We start from the raw sequence: 18,183 nt of genomic DNA, 5'->3' as shown, positions 1-18,183 counted from the left end.
GAGTCCTCAAGAGAGGGAGAAACGGAATACGTCTCCATCATAAAGAAGAGAGAGCGAGAGAGAGTCAAGTGGATTAATTAACGTGAGTGGATGATTTGGCTTCTCTCTTCTTGCTGGATGGATTTGCTGATATCTTTGTGCTCTGAACATCCCAGAGAGACTTAGAGGAAGTTTATTTTTAAACCCAAAATCTCAACAATAAAGAGAAAGACAAAAGAATAGAGAAAACAGAGATCCTGACTGAAACAGAGATATCCAACCCGATAGTCACATTAACGACAGAGAGACTGATCTGCAGTGTGTTATTAGAGTGCCGTGAAGCTTTCCTGAACCCCAGGCAGCGGAACTGCCAAGAGAGAGAGAGAGAGAGAGGGGGAGAGAGAGAGGGGAGAGAGAGAGAGAGAGAGGGAGAGAGAGAGAGGAGAGGAAGAGAGAGAGGGGGGAGAGAGAGAGGGGACAAAGATATACAGCCCAGATAGACACATTAATGACAGAGAAGGAGGGAAAGGTAGAAATATAGATACCCAGAGACAGGAAAGAGAGACTAAGGAATAGAGAGAGAGAGGAATAGAGAGAGAGGGAATAGAGAGAGAGAGAGAGGAATAGAGAGAGAGAGAGGGGAATAGAGAGAGAGAGGAATAGAGAGAGAGAGGGGAAAGGCGGGAGCCATGCGGAGGACAGGGGTAGGTGTCTGTGGTGGAGCAGTGTTCTCCTGCTCGGTAACACTAACTGGACCGGGGGAGTTGTTCCACCTCCTAGTCCTTCTCCTACTAACGATGACTCAGCTCCCGGTCGCTGACTCGGCTCTCCGTTACCGGGTGGCTGAGGAGGGCCCCGCAGACGTTATGATCGGTAATGTGGCTGCCGACCTCGGCCTGTCCGCGGGCACCGGCTCCGGAGATGTCACATTCGCCCTAGAGAGCGGCTCGGAGTTCTTCAAGATTGATAACGTTACCGGGGAGCTGACTACCGGGCAGCGGAGGATTGACCGGGAGAAGCTGTCCCAGTGTCAGATGATCTTCGATGAGAACGAGTGTTTCCTGGACTTCGAAGTGTCTGTGATTGGTCCCCTCCAGAGTTGGGTGGATCTCTTTGAGGGCCGTGTGGTCATCACCGACATCAACGACAACACTCCTTCGTTTCCGTCGTCGGTGCTGACATTATCTGTCGAGGAGAACCGTCCAATAGGCACGCTGTATCTGTTACCCACGGCGACGGATCGCGACTTCGGGCACAATGGGATTGATCGCTATGAGTTGATTCAAGATGGCAGCTCTTCCGGGTCGGCGGGGTCAGGGTTGGGGTCAGCGAGGAGAACAGCCGGTGGGCCTATGGGAAGAGCGGATGGAACAGGAGGAGGAGGGGATAGGAGGAGAGGAGCATTGGATAACAACGGAGGAGGTGCAGGAGGAGGTGCAGGAGGAGGTGTGAGGAGCAGTGTGTTTGAGCTCCAGGTCGCCGACACGCCCGACGGCGAGAAGCAACCGCAGCTGATCGTGAAAGGCCCTCTGGACCGTGAAGCACGCGACTCGTATGAGCTGGTTCTACGGGTCCGGGACGGTGGGAACCCTCCTCGCTCTTCCCAGGCGCTCCTCCGTGTCGCCATCACCGATGTCAACGACAACAGGTAGGATGAAAACGTAGTCTAGTGAAAAGCATGAGCTGAGGCACACCCAAAAATGTTAGTAGAGGTGCTGACTAATGGAGAGTAAACTGTCTAAAAAGTTGGATTGGTTTACCCATTAAACTAAAGAACTGGAATAGTAGCATCAGCATAGAGAAACACTAGCATAATTACCATAGGGCACCACTAGCTAAATTAGCATAGAGCACAACTGGCTAAATTAGCATAGAGCGCCACTAGCTAAATTAGTGTAAAGCGCCACTAGCCAAATTAGCATAGATCAACACTAGCTAAATTAGTATAAAGCATCACTAGCTAAATTAGTATAAAGCATAAAATTAGCATCACTAGCTAAATTAGTATAAAGCATCACTAGCCAAATTAGCATAGATCAACACTAGCTAAATTAGTATAAAGCATCACTAGCTAAATTAGGTTGAAAAGCACAAACAATGTTTTCTAAATACATGGTATTTCTTTATCGACAACAGCCCGCGCTTCGAGAGAGCCATCTATGAGGCTGAGATGGCGGAGAATGCGCCTCCCGGAACCCCCGTCCTCCAGGTGCGCGCGTCGGACCGCGACGTCGGCGTCAACGGACAGGTGGAGTACGTCTTCGGCGCTGCCACGGAATCTGTCCGCCGTCTCCTCCGACTGGACGAGGCTACCGGTTGGCTGAGCGTCCTCCATAGGATTGACCGGGAGGAAGTGGCCCAGTTACGGTTCACGGTTACGGCAAGGGATCGCGGTCAGCCGCCGCGCACCGACCGGGCGACCGTAGTCCTGGTGGTCCGGGATGAGAACGACAACGTTCCGGTCGTGGAGATCAGGAAGATCGGACGGATTCTGGTGAGGGACGGAGTGGCGCTGGTACCGGAGAATGTTCTGGTGGACACGCCGGTGGCACTGGTTCAGGTGTCAGACCGGGACCAGGGGGAGAACGGAGTGGTGACCTGTACGGTGGTCGGGGACGTACCGTTCACCCTGAAACCAGCGGGAGAGACGGCGCTCCTGCCACTGCCCGCGGACGACGCCTTCGACAGGTGAGATGAAAACACATAGATCTGTTAAGAGTTGATTTTATTTTCATTTATAAAAGTAAAGTTCAGAGTATTCCAGCACGGCGCACCGAGAGGATGGAGCATCAACGTACAGCACCATAATATCAACCTGATAGCTAGCTACGTTTAGTTGAAAATCACGAAAATCACATACGATATGTTAATTTGAGCCATATAAATTCAAAATGTTCTATATTTAGATTTTGCAATGTAACTCTCCTTCCACAGCAGGAAGTAATTATATTGATTCATTTCTTTGTAATTTTAAATGAATATTGAACCTTGTTTCCTTAGAAACCGTAAGAAGTATTTCCTCCACACGTCGGCCCTGTTGGACTACGAGGCCACTAAGGAGTACAGCGTGACCATCGTGGCAGTCGACTCCGGTTCCCCGTCTCTCTCCAGCAACAGCTCTCTCATGGTCAGGGTAGTGGACATCAACGACCACACTCCTGCCTTCGCCCAGGCCGTGGTGGAGGTCCACTTTGCCGAGAACAACCAACCAGGAGAGCGTGTGGTCACCGTGGTTGCGGCGGATTCCGATTCCGGGAAGAATGCAGAGATTGTGTATTCGTTGGATCCGTCTGTTAACGGCCTGTTCTATATTGATGCTGATAATGGGGATATCCGTGCGACGGGGGTTCTGGACCGGGAGGTCAGGGAGAGGTACGAGTTCCAGGTGATCGCCAGGGATAAGGGATTCCCCTCGCTGCAGGGGTCGGCCACGGTGGTAATCATGGTGACCGACCGCAACGACAACACTCCGAAGTTCGTCCAGGAAGTGTTCACGTTCTACGTGAAGGAGAACCTCCTTGCCAACAGCCCAGTCGGCATGGTAACGGTAACAGACGCGGATGAGGGTGAGAACGCGGAGCTGAGTCTTTTCGTAGAGATGGAGGAAGAAGAAGGAGAAGAGGTGGAGGGAGGAGGAGGGGAGAAGAACAAGGCAGTAGGAGAGGAGGGAGGAGGAAGAGGAGGAAGAGGTGAAGACACGTTCTCCATAGAGAACAACACAGGGACGATCTTCTCCTCCGTGGCCTGACCGGGAACGACGCTCCACCTACACCTTCCGCGTCCGGGCCGTCGACGGCGGGGCTCCGCCTCGCTCCGCCACGGCGACAGTCTCCCTCATCGTAACTGATGAGAACGACAACGCCCCTCCGTGACCTCACCCACCAACGATTCCTACACCCTCCTCCCTCCGGCCTCCTCCACCCGGACCATCGTCAGAACCGTGGCCGCCTCGGACTCTGACTTTGGCCGCAACGCTGACCTGCGCTTCTCCCTGGTAGGAGGGAACCCCTTCAGGCTGTTTGAGATCGGCCTGGCCAGTGGAGTGATCACCGTGGCAGAGCCCCTAGAGAGGAGACACAGGGGCTGCATCGCCTGGTGGTCAGGGTCAACGACAGTGGAGAGCCGTCGCTCTGCGCCACCGCGCTGGTCCACGTCTTCATCAACGAGTCTGGTCAACGCTACACTGGTGGACGCACAGGTAATTATCAATACGACTTTGGATGTGTCCTACACGGCACCCTATTCCCTATGAAGTGCGCTACTTTTGACCAGCCGCCCCATTGACTCTGGTCAAATGTAGTGCACTGTGTAGGGAATAGGGTGCTATTTGAGACCCCTACATACTGTGCATGCATACCTCTACTCTACTCTATTCCGTTCTGACTTTGGTGACATTGAGTCCATTTGTTAAGGCCTTACTGTTCTATACAGGCTATATTTACTCTTCTCCTGCTCAATAGCTTAGAATGGGCCAATGCAATGCACCAGCTTATAATGGAATGGTAGGGATCGATTAGAACAACTTAGAATGGAACAGTAGAACGAATGAAAATAGAATTCTAGAATGGAACAAATTAGAATTGAACAATAGAATGGAATAAATTAGAATGGAACAACGGAATGGTATAATGGAATGGGGCCGCTCAGAGTGGGACATCATTTCATCTTTTAATAAGAACAGTGTAGACCAGACCAGAGCAATAGAGGGCAGACAAATGGATGGATCGAATCAACCTATTATCACACTTCATTCAACTGCTCAAAGGGCTTGGTGATTAGTTAATTAGTTTGATCAGGTGTGCTAGTGTTGGGATAGAAAGTGACTATTCTACTGGATGTCATAAGGTGAATGCACCAATTTGTAAGTCGCTCTGGATAAGAGCGTCTGCTAAATGACTTAAATGTAAATGTAAAGAATAAAGACGTTTAAGTTAGGGAGATCCCAGGTCAAGGTCTGAGTTGGCACATGAAACTGCGGTCAGACGTTCTCCTGGTACAGGTTACGGGTTAGGAAAACTCCTGGCTATGAAGAAACATTTCCATCTAGTTTCTCATTGGCCAACTTGTGACTCCTACTGATAAAAAAATGAGTTGAGTCATTTTCTGCTGCGTTGCCATTTCATTCACTAATCACTTTGGCATCCTTCCACCACTCTCTCTTTCATCCTTCACACACAGACACAGACACAGACACAGACACCAGACACTCACACACAGACACACAGACACAGACACAGACACAGACACACACACACACACACACACACACACACACACAGAGACACAGACACAGACACACACACACACACACACACACACACACACACACACACACACACACACACACACACACACACACACAGACACAGTCACACACACACACACACACACACACACACACACACACACACACACACACACACACACACACACACACCCCTTTGGCATCATTCCACTGTCAGAGAGAATCCCTTGTGCGATGGAGGCAGTAACACAGATAACGTCTTCATATCTGTGTCTGTGGCCATTAAACTTTGATATCCTTCTAGTCCATTACTGTGTATTGAGAGCTGTGCTCTGCTGGGCTGTTCCAGTCAAACTAAACTGTCTATGGTGTAATGTCAAGGAGTTCTAGATTACAACATGCTTCCAACACCTTACAATCCATTGTTCCATAGAATCATTCTGTCATTCTATTGTGTTCTGGTTCCACTCTACAATTCTATTGCAATCAAACGTCTGGTTCTTTTCGTTGCAACTGAACCTGTCCCAGGCATAACTCTGTGCCCTTGTTATAGGCTTCAACTTGGACCTGGAGTTCTCCTTAGTTTTCAGCCATAACAAGGGCCCAGGGTGTTTCATGTTTAGGTCACAAGGTAATGAATAACTCCTGTCCCTAAAGCTACACCGCTAACTAAAGCTACAACGCTAACTAAAGCTACACCGCTAACTAAAGCTGCACCGCTAACTAGAGCAGCACAGCTAACTAAAGCAGCACAGCTAACTAAAGCAACACCGCTAACTAAAGCTACACTGCTAACTAAATTAGCACAGCTAACTAAAAGCAGCACAGCTAATCTAAAGCAGCATCGCTAACTAAAGCTACACTGCTAACTAAAGCAGCACAGCTAACTAAAGATTCACCGCTAACTAAAGCTACACCGCTAACTAAAGCAGCATAGCTAACTAAAGCAGCATCGCTAACTAAAGCTACACTGCTAACTAAAGATACACCGCTAACTAAAGATACACCGCTAACTAAAGATTCACCGCTAACTAAATCAGCACTGCTAACTAAAGATACACCGCTAACTAAATCAGCACTTCTAATTAAAGATACACCGCTAACTAAAAATACACCGCTAACTAAAGTCACACCGCTAACTAAAGATTCACCGCTAACTAAAGATACACCGCTAACTAAATCAGCACTGCTAACTAAAGATACACCGCTAACTAAAAATACACCGCTAACTAAAGATACACCGCTAACTAAATCAGCACTGCTAACTAAAGATACACCGCTAACTAAATCAGCACTGCTAACTAAAGATACACCGCTAACTAAAGATACACCGCTAACTAAAGATACACCGCTAACTAAAAATACACCGCTAACTAAAGATACACCGCTAACTAAAAATACACCGCTAACTAAAGATTCACCGCTAACTAAAGATTCACAGCTAACTAAAGATACACCGCTAACTAAAGATACACCGCTAACTAAAAGATACACCGCTAACTAAAGCTGCACCGCTAACTAAAGATACACCGCTAACTAAAGATACACCGCTAACTAAAGCTGCACCGCTAACTAAAGCAGCATAGCTAACTAAAGCAGCATCGCTAACTAAAGCTACACTGCTAACTAAAGATACACCGCTAACTAAAGATACACCGCTAACTAAAGATTCACAGCTAACTAAAGATACACCGCTAACTAAAGATACACCGCTAACTAAAGATACACCGCTAACTAAAGCAGCACCGCTAACTAAAGCAGCACCGCTAACTGAAGCTACACCGCTAACTAAAAATACACCGCTAACTAAAGATACACCGCTAACTAAAGCTGCACCGCTAACTAAAGATACACCGCTAACTAAAGCAGCACCGCTAACTAAAGCAGCACCGCTAACTGAAGCTACACCGCTAACTAAAAATACACCGCTAACTAAAGATACATCGCTAACTAAAGATTCACCGCTAACTAAAGCTGCACCGCTAACTAAAGATATAACACATGGAATCATGTAGTAACCAAAATTGTTAACCAAATCAAAATGTATTTGAGATTCTTTTTTTTTTACTAAAGATTCACTGCTAACTAAAGATTCACCGCTAACTAAAGAGACACCGCTAACTAAAGATACACAGCTAACTAAAGCTGCACCGCTAACTAAGGCTACACCGCTAACTAAAGATACACCGCTAACCAAAGATTCACCGCTAACTAAAGATTCACCGCTAACTAAAGAGACACCGCTAACTAAAGATACACAGCTAACTAAAGCTGCACCGCTAACTAAAGCTACACCGCTAACTAAAGATACACCGCTAACTAAAGATACACCGCTAACTACAGATAAACCGCTAACTAAAGATACACCGCTAACTAAAGCTGCACTGCTAACTAAAGCTGCACCGCTAACTAAAGATACACCGCTAACTAAAGATACACAGCTAACTAAAGCAGCACCGCTAACTAAAGCTACACCTAAAGCTACACCGCTAACTAAAGAAGCTACACCGCTAACTAAAGATACACCGCTAACTAAAGCAGCACCGCTAACTGAAGCTACACCGCTAACTAAATCTACACCAATAGCTATTCATTGTATCGATATCAAGAGAGGCACAGCACTACCTGCACAGTGAAACGGTTCTGGTGTTTAAAGCTAAGCAGTACAAACCTTGGTGCAGCAGAGTGGAAGACTCCTGTGGGAGCTGGGGGGAGGTAGGGAGGGAGAGAGAGAGATGTGTCAGGATGGATGATGAGGCACTGCTAGAGCTAAAGTGGTAGTGCTGCATTCTCCTGTTGAACACTTACAAGGAGACACACCCACAGGATTGCAGGAATGCACACACACACACATGCCGCATATACACACACACCTAGCATGCACACATACACACACATAGCAGAGACACACACACACACACATGCCACACATACACACACATAGCAGAGACACACACAGTGTGCTAGAGGCTCAGCAGAATGTGAATGGGACAGAAGAAGACTGCAGAACAGTGAAGAACAGAACAGAACAGAAACGATAAGAGGAGAACAGAACAGAAGAGAGAGAGAGAACAGAGAAGAACAGAGAGGAACAGAAGAGGAGAACAGAGAAGAACAGAGAAGAACAGAACAAAGGAGAAAGAACAGAGGAGAACAGAGAAGAACAGAGAAGAACAGAGAGGAACAGAGAGGAACAGAAGAGGAGAACAGAGAAGAACAGAGAAGAACAGAACAAAGGAGAAAGAACAGAGGAGAACAGAGAAGAACAGAAGAACAGAGAGGAACAGAGGAACAGAGAGGAACAGAAGAGGAGAACAGAGAAGAACAGAGAAGAACAGAACAAAGGAGAAAGAACAGAGGAGAACAGAACAAAGGAGAAAGAACAGAGGGAACAGAAAGAACAGAGAAGAACAGAGGAACAGAGAACAGAGAGAAACAGAGAGAGAACAGAAGAGGAGAACAGAGGAGAACAGAACAGAACAAAGGAGAAAGAACAGAGAAGAACAGAGAAGAACAGAGAGAACAGAAGAGAGAAACAGAACAGAACAGAACAGAGGAGAACAGAACAGAGAAGAACAGAACAGAGAGAACAGAACAGAGAGAACAGAGAAGAACAGAAGAACAGAGAACAGAGAGAGAACAGAGGAGAACAGAGAAGAACAGAGAAGAACAGAACAAAGAGAGAAAGAACAGAGGAGAACAGAGAACAGAAGAAAGAACAGAGAACAGAGGAACAGAACAGAACAGAGCAGAACAGAGGAGAACAGAGAAGAACAGAACAGAGGAGAAAGAACAGAGCAGAAACAGAGGAGAACAGAGGAGAGAACAGAACAGAGGAAGAACAGAACAGAGAAGGAACAGAACAGAGAAAGAACAGAAAGGACAGAACAGAGGAGAACAGAGAAGAGAACAGAACAGAACAAAGGAGAACAGAGGAGAACAGAGGAGAACAGAGGAGAAAGAACAGAGAGAACAGAGGAGAACAGAGAAGAACAGAGGAGAACAGAACAGAGGAGAACAGAACAGAGGAGAACAGAGGAGAAACAGAGGAGAACAGAAGAACAACAGAACAGAGAACAGAGGAGAACAGAGAAAGGGGGAGAACAGAGAACAGAGGAGAACAGAGGAGAACAGAGGGAAAAGAACAGAGGAGAACAGAAAAGAACAGAGGAGAACAGAAAAGAACAGAGGAGAACAGAGGATAACATGAGAACAGAGGAGAACAGAACAGAGCAGAACAGAGGAGAACAGAAAGAACAGAACAGAGGGGAACAGAGCAGAACAGAGAACAGAGCAGAACAGAGGAGAACAGAGGAGAACAAAGAAACAGAGGGGAAACAAAGGAGAACAGAGGGAACAGAACAGAACAGAGCAGAACAGAGGAGAACAGAGAAGAACAGAACAGAGGGGAACAGAGCAGAACAGAGGAACAGAGGAGAACAGAGGAGAGAACAGAGAGAGAACAGAGGAGAGAGACAGAAAGAACAGAGGAGAAGAAAGAGGAAGAACAAAGAACAGAGGAGAACAGAGAACAAATCAAATCAAATCAAGAACATAGGAGAACAGAACAGAGCAGAACAGAGGAGAACAGAGAAACAGAGAGAACAGAACAGAGGAACAGAGCAGAACAGAGAACAGAGAACAGAGGAGAACAGAGGAGAACAGAGAAGAACAGAGGGAACAGAACAGAGGGGAACAGACAGAACAGAGGAGAACAGAACAGAGGAGAACAGAGAGAACAGAACAGAACAGAGGGGAACAGAGCAGAACAGAGGAGAACAGAGCAGAACAGAGGAGAACAGAGAGAACAGAACAGAGCAGAACAGGGAGAACAGAAAAGAACAGAGGAGAACAGAAAGAACATTGAACACAGGATAACATATGAGAACATAGGAGAACAGAACAGAGGAGGACAGAGCAGAACAGAGGAGAACAGAGGAGAACAGAAACAGATGAGAACAGAGAACAGAGCAGAGGGGACAGAGAACAGAGGGAACAGAGCAGAACAGAGGAGAACAGAGAAGAACAGAGGAGAACAGAAAAGAACAGAATACAATATAACAGAAACAATAGACAGAACAGAACACAGGATAACAACTCAGAACAGATACAGATATAATCTACTAAAACAAGAGACAGTTATCCTAGAACAGAGGAGAACAGAACCAGGCAACATAAAACAATATAATGGAACAGAGAAGAGGGGATATAATGGAACCAATACAATATAATCTACTAAAACAATAGACAGTTATCCTAACCACGTCCATTCAGTGATATAAACTCATGAACCAATACAATATAATCTACTAAAACAATAGACAGTTATCCTAACCACGTCCATTCAGTGATATAAACTCATGAACCAATACAATATAATCTACTAAAACAATAGACAGTTATCCTAACCACGTCCATTCAGTGATATAAACTCATGAACCAATACAATATAATCTACTAAAACAATAGACAGTTATCCTAACCACGTCCATTCAGTGATATAAACTCATGAACCAATACAATATAATCTACTAAAACAATAGACAGTTATCCTAACCACGTCCATTCAGTGATATAAACTCATGAACCAATACAATATAATCTACTAAAACAATAGACAGTTATCCTAACCAAGTCCATTCAGTGATATAAACTCATGAACCAATACAATATAATCTACTAAAACAATAGACAGTTATCCTAACCACGTCCATTCAGTGATATAAACTCATGAACCAATACAATATAATCTACTAAAACAATAGACAGTTATCCTAACCACGTCCATTCAGTGATATAAACTCATGAACCAATACAATATAATCTACTAAAACAATAGACAGTTATCCTAACCAAGTCCATTCAGTGATATAAACTCATGAACCAATACAATATAATCTACTAAAACAATAGACAGTTATCCTAACCACGTCCATTCAGTGATATAAACTCATGAACCAATACAATATAATCTACTAAAACAATAGACAGTTATCCTAACCACGTCCATTCAGTGATATAAACTCATGAACCAATACAATATAATCTACTAAAACAATAGACAGTTATCCTAACCACGTCCATTCAGTGATATAAACTCATGAACCAATACAATATAATCTACTAAAACAATAGACAGTTATCCTAACCACGTCCATTCAGTGATATAAACTCATGAACCAATACAATATAATCTACTAAAACAATAGACAGTTATCCTAACCACGTCCATTCAGTGATATAAACTCATGAACCAATACAATATAATACTAAAACAATAGACAGTTATCCTAACCACGTCCATTCAGTGATATAAACTCATGAACCAAGACAATATAATCTACTAAAACAATAGACAGTTATCCTAACCACGTCCATTCAGTGATATAAACTCATGAACCAATACAATATAATCTACTAAAACAATAGACAGTTATCCTAACCAAGTCCATTCAGTGATATCAATGTATTGCATGTATTTAGCCAGGATAGTCCACACCATAACAGTTGCCACTGTTTTCCAGGGATTCCTTTTTTTAACTGTTATTTACTGAATGTAATACAGTGAAACAATTGAACAGTCAAACCAACCACCGCTATAAACTCATGAACCAATACAATAGAGTCTACTCTGACAATGTGATGTATTGTCTTGTAGAACAATGGAGCAGGACCTTAGTGTGACTTGGGCACATTGCTTTTCAAACTGTTTTACGTTAACTTGCAAATTAAACTTCTTGAACAAGAGAGAGATGGGATAATTTGTAAATCATATATTGAGTGTTTTAGGGGTAATGTGTGAATCTTATATTGAGTGTTTTAGGGGTAATGTGTGAATCTTATAATGAGTGTTTTAGGGGTAATGTGTGAATGTTATATTGAGTGTTTTAGGGGTAATGTGTGAATCTTATATTGGGTGTTTTAGGGGTAATGTGGGAATCTTATATTGAGTGTTTAGGGGTAATGTGTGAATCTTATATTGATGTTTTAGTGTTGTCTTATATTGGTGTTTATAATGTCTGAATCTTATATTGAGTGTTGTAGGGATAATGTGAATCTTATGTTGAGTGTTTAGGGATAGGATAATGTGTGAATGTGATATTGAGTGTTGGATGGATAATGTTTAAATTTTATATTTAGTGTTTCAGTGATAATGTCTGAATGTTATATTGAGGGTTGTATGGAATGATGTGAATCTGATATTTAGTGTTTTAGGGATAATGTGTGAAATTGATATACATTGTTGTAGTGATACTGTGTGAATGTGATATTGAGTGTTTTAGTGATAATGTGTGAATCTGATATATTGAGTGTTTTAGTGATAATGTGTGAATGTTATATTGAGGGTTTTAGTGATAATGTGTGAATGTGATATTGAGGGTTTTAGTGATCTGTTATATTGAGTGTTGTAGTGATAATGTGTGAATGTGATATTGAGTGTTTTAGGGATAATATTTTAATCTTATATTGAGTGTTTTAGGGATAATGTGTGAAACTGATATATTGAGTGTTTTAGTGATAATGTGTGAATGTTATATTGAGGGTTTTAGTGATCATATGTTAATCTGATATATTGAGTGTTTTAGTGATAATGTGTGAATGTGATATTGAGTGTTTTAGGGATAATATTTTAATCTTATATTGACTGTTTTAGGGATAATGTGTGAATCTGATATATTGAGTGTTTTAGTGATAATGTGTGAATGTTATATTGAGGGTTTTAGTGATAATGTGTGAATGTGATATTGAGGGTTTTAGTGATCATGTGTTAATCTGTTATATTGAGTGTTGTAGTGATAATGTGTGAATGTGATATTGAGTGTTTTAGTGATAATGTGTGAATCTGATATATTGAGTGTTTTAGGGATAATGTGTGAATCTGATATATTGAGTGTTTTAGTGATAATGTGTGAATGTTATATTGAGGGTTTTAGTGATAATGTGTGAATGTGATATTGAGTGTTTTAGGGATAATATTTTAATCTTATATTGAGTGTTTTAGGGATAATGTGTGAATCTGATATATTGAGTGTTTTAGTGATAATGTGTGAATGTTATATTGAGGGTTTTAGTGATCATGTGTTAATCTGTTATATTGAGTGTTTTAGTGATAATGTGTGAATGTTATATTGAGGGTTTTTAGTGATTTTTAGGGATAATGTGTGATTGAGTGTTTTAGTGATAATGTGATGTTATATTGAGGGTTTTAGTGATAATGTGTGAATGTGATATTGAGGGTTTTAGTGATCATGTTAATCTGTTATATTGAGTGTTGTAGTGATAATGTGTGAATGTGATATTGAGTGTTTTAGGGATAATATATTAATCTTATATTGAGTGTTTTCGGGATGATGTTTAAATCTGATATATTGAGTGTTTTAGTGATAATGTTTGAATGTTATATTGAGGGTTTTAGTGATCATGTGTTAATCTGTTATATTGAGTGTTGTAGTGATAATGTGTGAATGTTATATTGAGTGTTTTAGGGATAATATTTTAATCTTATATTGAGTGTTTTAGGGATAATGTGTGAATCTGATATATTGAGTGTTTTAGTGATAATGTGTGAATGTTATATTGAGGGTTTTAGTGATCATGTGTTAATCTGTTATATTGAGTGTTTTAGTGATAATGTGTGAATGTTATATTGAGGTTTTAGTGATGATATTTTAATCTTATATTGAGTGTTTTAGGGATAATGTGTGAATCTGATATATTGAGTGTTTTAGTGATAATGTGTGAATGTTATATTGAGGGTTTTAGTGATAATGTGTGAATGTGATATTGAGGGTTTTAGTGATCATGTGTTAATCTGTTATATTGAGTGTTGTAGTGATAATGTGTGAATGTGATATTGAGTGTTTTAGGGATAATATTTTAATCGTATATTGAGTGTTTTAGGGATAATGTGTGAATCTGATATATTGAGTGTTTTAGTGATAATGTGTGAATGTTATATTGAGGGTTTTAGTGATAATGTGTGAATGTTATATTGAGGGTTTTAGTGATCATGTGAATGTTATATTGAGGTTTTAGTGATCATGTGTTAATCTGTTATATTGAGTGTTTTAGTGATAATGTGTGAATCTGTTATATTGAGTGTTTTAGTGATAATGTGTGCATGTTATATTGAGTGTTTTAGTGATAATGTGTGAATGTGATATTGAGTGTTTTAGTGATAATGTGTGCATGTTGTATATCTGGAGTGCTACTTTGTCAGAGTGGTGGTGCAGAGAGCAGTAAAAGCAGCGTCAGCGATGCTGATAATAATGTGATACTACATTACCTACATTATTAACATGTGTTCAAGTATTAACTACATTATTAACATGTGGTTCAAGTATTCTATTTAATAATGGATCATAAAAGAGGATTCAAATGCCCTACTCATCATTTACACACACACACACACACACACACACACACACACACACACACACACACACACACACACACACACACACACACACACACACACACACACACACACACACACACACACACACACACAGAGAGTGATGCACACACACACACACACACACACATACCAGAGAGCGTGCGCACACACACACACACACACACACACCCAGAGCGATGCACACACACACACACACACACACACACACACACACACACACACACACACACACACACACACACACACACACACACACACACACACACACACACACACACCACTCAATGGGAAGTGGATATTTTATGATTGTAATTCCCAGCCTTAACAGCACTAAATAGAACATTGATTTAGACCTTAAAATGTGTGTCTAGTGTGTGTGTGTGTGTGTGTGTGTGTGTGTGTGTGTGTGTGTGTGTGTGTGTGTGTGTGTGTGTGTGTGTGTGTGTGTGTGTGTGTGTGTGTGTGTGTGTGTGTAATGGGTCTCTCCATATGTAGCTACTGTGTATTGATTGTCCATATTGGGAATCTATGCTGCATTACAACCATCCTGTATCCTAACCACTCTGACTGACCCTGTTACACACACACACACACACACACACACACACACACACACACACACACACACACACACACACACACACACACACACACACACACACACACACACACACACACACACACACACACACACACACACACACACACACACAGACACCTATCCTAACTCACTGCTCTGATTGACCCCATTTCCATCTGTTGGGCATCGAACCAGTACTGACCTTACCATGTCTCTAACCAGTACTCACAGTGTACCATCACCCATGTCTACAATCTGTCGATCTGTTGTTGATGACCTTACCATGTCTCTAACCAGGACTGACATTACCATGTCCTTAACCAGGACTGACCTTACCATGTCTCTAACCAGGACTGACTAGTACCTTACCATGTCTCTAACCAGGACTGACCTTACCATGTCCTTAACCAGTACTGACCTTACCGACTAGCTACAGCCGACTAGCTACAGCCGGACTAGCTGCAGCTGGACTAGCTACAGCCGACTAGGTACAGCCGACTAGCTACATACGGACTACCTAAGCGGACTAGGTACAGCCGACTAGCTACAGCCAGACTAGTTACAGCTGGACTAGCTACAGCCGGATTAGCTACAGCCGACTGGATACAGCCGACGAGCTACAGCCGACAAAATACAGCCGGACTAACTACAGCCGACTAACTACAGCCGACTAGCTACAGCCCGACTAGCTACAGCCGGACTAGCTACAGCCGACTAGCTACAGCCGGACTAGCTACAGCCAGTTAGGTACAGCCGACTAGCTACAGCCGGACTAGCTACAGCTGACAAAGTACAGCCGACTAGCTACAGCCGGACTAGCTACAGCCGACTAGATACAGCCAACTAGCTACAGCCGACAAAATACAGCCGGACTAGCGACAGCCGACTAGCTACAGCCCGACTAGCTACAGCTGGACTAGCTACAGCCGACTAGCGACAGCCGGACTAGCTACAGCCGACTAGCTACAGCCGGTTAGGTACAGCCGACTAGCTACAGACGGATTAGCTACAGCCGACTAGGTACAGCCGACTTGCTACAGCCGGACAAGCTACAGCCAACTAGCTACACCCGGACTAGCTACAGCCAACTAGGTACAGCCGACTTGCTACAGCCAACTAGCTACAGCCGACTAGCTACAGCCGACTAGCTACAGCTGCTGACTAACGCTACCTAGCATTTAATTACATTTTCTCTATATTTTGTTTTACAGTTCGATACTTGAAGTCAGATATTGATGTAATATAGTCCGAAATAATATTTTGATATGTAAATATATTGATTTTCTCCCCCTCTATCTCTGGGTGTCTTGTAGTCTAGTCACTCTGAAGTTATAATGCAAAACGCAGTAACTGCGTCATTTCTTTTTACGGCAAAATCTGACTTCAAAGTCTTTTTCTGTCTAGACAGACTCCACGATATGTTCTGATCAACTGCCTTGTTCTTGTGCCAGGAAACTAAATACCACATTCATCAGATAATATACCCTGGCCATCACAGCAGATCAAATATTTTTGACCAAAATGGTAGTTACTGCGTTTTGCCTTTGTAGGACAGAGTAGTGATTTACAGTTTCTGCTTTTCTCTACTTAAACCCTTGAATTATTTCATTTCCCCTCCCACCCACCACCCCTCTCTCTAGGTGGCTCGTAGTCTGGGCCGCCCCTCTCTACCTGGGATTACAGGCGACCCCGACAGCGAGCGGCGTTGGGGAAACAGCGCCTCTCGGTGGCCATCGGTGTCCTGGCGGGTGCCGCGGCAGTCATCCTGGTCATCCTCCTGGTGGTGATGGCCCGCCAGTGCGCGCCCAGAGGCACAGAACCTGAGATCTAGGCCTCAAACCAAAAACTTCAGAGGAGGATTTCTTCAGCCCTCAACCCGAGCCGTGAGGAGCCACAAACCAGGGAGGGGCGTTGGACCCCGGGCGGAACCATCCCGCGGGACAGCGGAACGGAGAGCGCCCGGAGGAGCCGGAGGCAGTAATAAAACCGAGCAGCCGCTCTACAGCGGCGTCACCGGGCTCAGCCCAGACCTGGCCAGCATTATGTTGGCTCACGCCCCGCTGCACCGCCTCCCGCAGCCCCCAGCTCAGGTACCACCACCACGTCGCCCCCCTCTAACACCTTCGTCTGGGAGGGTCCAGTGGTACGGCGGGGCGTGAGCAGCGCCAGCTGAGGGATCCCAAAACGGGAATAAGTACAGCGCGGTGGACTTTGTGAGCTGACACAAACTGAACTGAGCTCAACTGGCCTGGGCGCCAGGCAGTTGACTGACTAGTGGTGGTGATAATAGGACTGACTGGTGATACAGGGACTCTAGTGGTAGGCATTATAAGTCGATAATAGGACTGACTAGTGGTGGTGATAATAGGACTGACTGGTGATAATAGTGAATGACTAGGCGGTGATAATAGACCCCAGTGGCAGTGATAATAGCGACCAGGCCGATAATAGGAGCTGCCCCCTGATAACAGGACTGACTAGTGGCGTTGATACAGGACTGACTAGTTGTGGTTATAATAGGACTGACCAGTGGTGGTGATAATAGACTGACTGGTGATACAGGACTGACTAGTGTGGTGATACAGGACCGACTAGTGGTAAGATAACAGGATCTGACCAGGCGGTGGTGACAATAGGACCGACTCAGTGGTGGTGATAATAGACTGACTAGTGGCGGTGATAATGACCTGAGCCAGTTATTCCCACTGACACAAACTGAACTGAGCTCAACTGGCCTGGTTACCCATCCACCACAGACTGACTAGTGGCGGTGACATTAGTGATAATAGGAACTGGAGCCTGGTTATAATCCACCACAGTTGACTGACTAGTGGTGGTGATAATAGGACTGACTAGTGGTGGTGATAATAGGACTGACTAGTGGTGGTGATAGTAGGACTGACTAGTGGTAGGTGATAATAGGACTGACTAGTGGTGGTGATAATAGGACTGACTAGTGGC

General features: G+C 43.8%; 1 pseudogene; it reads left to right on the top strand.

The window, feature by feature from the left end:
- Positions 1-463: 463 nt before the first annotated feature.
- LOC127907893 (protocadherin-7-like) lies at positions 464-17,381 on the top strand (annotated as a pseudogene).
- The last annotated feature ends 802 nt before the right edge of the window (positions 17,382-18,183 follow it).

This window comes from Oncorhynchus keta, chromosome 16, assembly GCF_023373465.1.
Source record: "Oncorhynchus keta strain PuntledgeMale-10-30-2019 chromosome 16, Oket_V2, whole genome shotgun sequence".
Classification (NCBI taxonomy): Eukaryota; Metazoa; Chordata; class Actinopteri; order Salmoniformes; family Salmonidae; genus Oncorhynchus; species Oncorhynchus keta.
Note: the sequence above shows the minus strand (reverse complement) of the source record. Positions and strands in the feature narration are given on the sequence as shown.